This window comes from Sebastes umbrosus, chromosome 9 (assembly GCF_015220745.1).
Source record: "Sebastes umbrosus isolate fSebUmb1 chromosome 9, fSebUmb1.pri, whole genome shotgun sequence".
NCBI classification, from domain to species: domain Eukaryota; kingdom Metazoa; phylum Chordata; class Actinopteri; order Perciformes; family Sebastidae; genus Sebastes; species Sebastes umbrosus.
In genome coordinates, this window is record NC_051277.1 from 10,638,103 (window position 1) to 10,641,867 (window position 3,765).

The following is a 3,765-nucleotide window of genomic DNA, read 5'->3' on the forward strand; positions in this document are numbered from 1 at the left end:
AGCAGTATAAATGTAGTTTCTCTTCAGTCATAAAGGGAGCCCATTAAACCCAACCGTTTCTATAGTTACTGAAAGCATACTTGAACATAATTGTGCACATGGAGATCTTTCACTTTGACTTGTAGTTGTAGCCCCCTTAAGACAGCCTTTAAATAACTTATATCAGGGCAATACTATTTATGATGCATGAATGTGGGCTACATTTACACTGTATCAAAAAGTTGGGTTTGTGTTGTGTGCAAATGCAGCTATTTATGCATGCTATCATTACTTATTCATGTATTTATTTCTGTTTAGCTTATTGTTTTGACTAGTTTCTATTCATATTAATTTCTCTTTTTCCACTTCAAGACATCAGACTCTTAAATTATGCACTGTACTGCAGGCTGCTCTTTGTGTAAGAATGTATGCCACTACTACTATTTACTGTATATATGTTTTTATGTTTTTGTGTGTATTAAAGATGCACTGTAACTTTTTCCAAAATGTTGTAATAAATATGTTGTACTGCAAGAATTGGCGGTGTGCAGATGTTTTATTGTCTTCTATTCTAAACTGCATTTCATGTCATTATAAGAATTGTATAAGTCATTGACTCATCAAATCTTCAGATAATTAGTAACCTGATAATAGTGACTCTCTATTTAACCAAAGACGGGTTTGAAACTATGGATGTATGAGTGTACAACTTAGATGAGGTATCCAGACTTATGCTATGTTCACACTATGAGCGACAAAAGCAACAAAACCGGCAACAGTTGAAGTGTTGTTGAAGCGCTCATTGACATAGTTATGCTGTCAAATAGTTATATATGGAACGGAGATGATTGGTTGACATTTCATTCAACTAACGCTACTTGGTTCAGATTATAAAATCCTGTTCCTGGTTAAAAAAAAAAAAAAACATTAAGTTGTTTTCACCTCAACAACCTTTTTAGGAACTTAATGTGCATTAAGAGCATGCATTAGGAGCCCGGGACTAAATTTAGTTCCCGTTGGATAGTTTTAGGTGATACAAAAGTCCTTATAGTCGCAGGTAGCATTGACTGTTGGGAGGAGACAAGATGCAAACTGTGTTCTGCATTGGTAAAGTCAGCCACTTCGTATTCCCAACACCTCCTTCCTCTCTTGTTTGTGAGAGAGGACAGACACTATTTACCATAAGAGAGGTCACCACAGGTCATTTTAAGCATTTGAATAAACAACCGACCGTTGTTTTCTGGTGAGGACAGTCTTTTTGGGTGATACAACCTGAGCCTTACAACCTGAGCCTGACATGACCTGAGGCAACAAAGATTTCTGTCTTGTCATTATTTAATTGAACAACCCACAAAATTACGCTCCCTAACAGGCATTGTCAATTTCTTTTTGAGGGAAACATATTTTCCCATATTTTAAACACAAGGTTAATGTTGTAAATTGAAACAAAACAAAACAAAAACACAACAAAACTTCTTGGTTAGGTTGAGGCAACAAGACTACTAGATACATCATGGTTTGGCTTAAAATTACCTTGCTTGTTACGTTATTTAAGCTGCATACGTAAATAAAAATAAGTGACGTTGACTTTTGTTTTCACACAGAACATAAACAATGGTCTCCTGGATGACAGTCCTGTTTGTTTCACCCAGCCACCACCCCGACCTCCTCCACTACACAGACATCCATGGAAAATCATTACAAATGTATTTGTGATACGTCAAATACAACCGTAATCTGCAACAAAATACGTTTCCCTCAAAACAACAATAATTCATTATTCAGTTTTGTTGTATGGGAACGTAATTTATAGGAAAAGGGGATGAATTGAAGGAAATTTAATTTTTATGCAGCTATTTACTTGCTCTTAGCATTGACAGTGTGAGTCAAAGGGACCATTGTCACTTGGTGAAAGAGCTAAGTAAATCAGAGTGTCGTCTGCGTAGCGGTGATAAGCAATGTTTTGTCATGTATTATTTGAGGTGAATCCCACCAACTTAGTTTCTTTCTTCCAAGCTTCATCTGTCCCTGACCAGCCTAAGTCGATGACTTCCTCTTCCTACATCCATCTTTATATCCAGCCCAGTCGCACAGCAGTTTGTGAAATAGTCACGAAATTTAATGTATTGATTTGTGTACACACGAATTTCAATTTTTTTTCGTGATGGTCAGCACGAAATCAATTTGTATCAATGTAATTGTGAACCGGGAAGTATCAGGAGCGGCGAATGCCATTTAGGGAGTAGGTACTTAAGTTTTGCCACTTCTGTAGTTATTTTAAACCAAACCACAATTTTTTCTTAAACCTAAGTAAGTAGTTTTGTTGCCTAAGCCTAAATAAGTAATTTTATTTGCCTAGGCCTAATCAAGCCAATATTTTCCTAAACTTAACTAAGTAGTTTTGTTTCCTAAACCTAAGTAAGTAGTTTTGCTGCCTAAACCTAAAGAAGTAGTATTGTTGCCTGAGCCTAACCAAGTTGATCTTTTCCTAAATTTAACTATGTAGTTTTCTTGCCTAAACCTAACTAAGTAGTTTTATTTTGAAAAAACTGGAGCGGAAATTTCATAGGGAATTCGTTGGAAAACGCACTGAAAAATATGTTGTTGAAAGTTGCGCTGAGCGTCATGAAAAAAAGGTAAATTTGTGTCTATGTAGACAAATTAAAGTTGTGACTATGACTGTGAGACTGTGTTGTTATAGCATTACAGCCACTTTACCTTGTAATTTAGTTTTATATACCTCATATTACTTTTACTTCCTCTATTTATCTGTACCTACTGTATTTCTGTTCAGCAACAGAATATCCACTCTGGGAATCAATAAAGGTCTATCTTTATCTTACAGTAAGCATTTTAGCTACTGTATATATTGTTATTGTTGTGGTCCTGAACCATTTCTATCCCACACAAGATGTCAAAGAATAAAATCTATTTAATAGCTGTAACATGTAGTGCAGAGACAGGACAATAATGACAACTTAGCACAAGAGATGTTGCCGAAAGAAACACCAGAGATCACCACTTAAATATCTGACATGCTTTCATGTAAAGCCTGAAAAGCGAATCCTGAGCTTCATGTTTCGTGTGCAAATATACTGCCAGAGTCACATCACCATAATCAAACATGATGCACGCGCTCACGCTCATTCAGCACATATGCCAAATGTGCAGTTGGTCCCAGCGAAATGAAGGTGTAGCATGATTCATTAAGGCGAATAAGGGGGAGCTCTCCCTTGACATTCTCCCTACGAATCCGGAGATTATGTTGCCACATCTGTGCTTGTAAACAACCCGTGTGTATATGTCACATGGGTGCTGCTGAGATGGCTCTAATTTATCATGCAGACAATTAATGCCCTGCATGTTAAATAAAGAAAAGAGGGGAAGGAATTGTCTCCGTGGCATGTTGAAGCGTTTTGTTATTCAAGCTGGGAGTTGTGATGTGTGCAGGCTGTCATGTTTGAGAGTACAATAGTTAGTGTGTGCTAGTTTTGAAAGTGTGCACACAGTGAAGTGGTAAAAGTCTACTTCTTTTTCTACAGTTATTTGCATGTTTTGTTGCGTGTGAGCTGGCTTTGTCAGTGTGTGTATGTGTGTGCATTTACACAAAAGAACGGCAGTGAGAATAATCAGCGTGTGTGTCTGTGTGTGTGTCGGTGTGTGGTGAAGACTGTAATAGATTGTGACAAATTGTATGGGGAGCATCAGCAGGAGCGCGCTGCTCACACAGATGTGATATGTGACCAGTTTCACATCCCATTATCCGTTAAACTTTGCGGCGGCGTG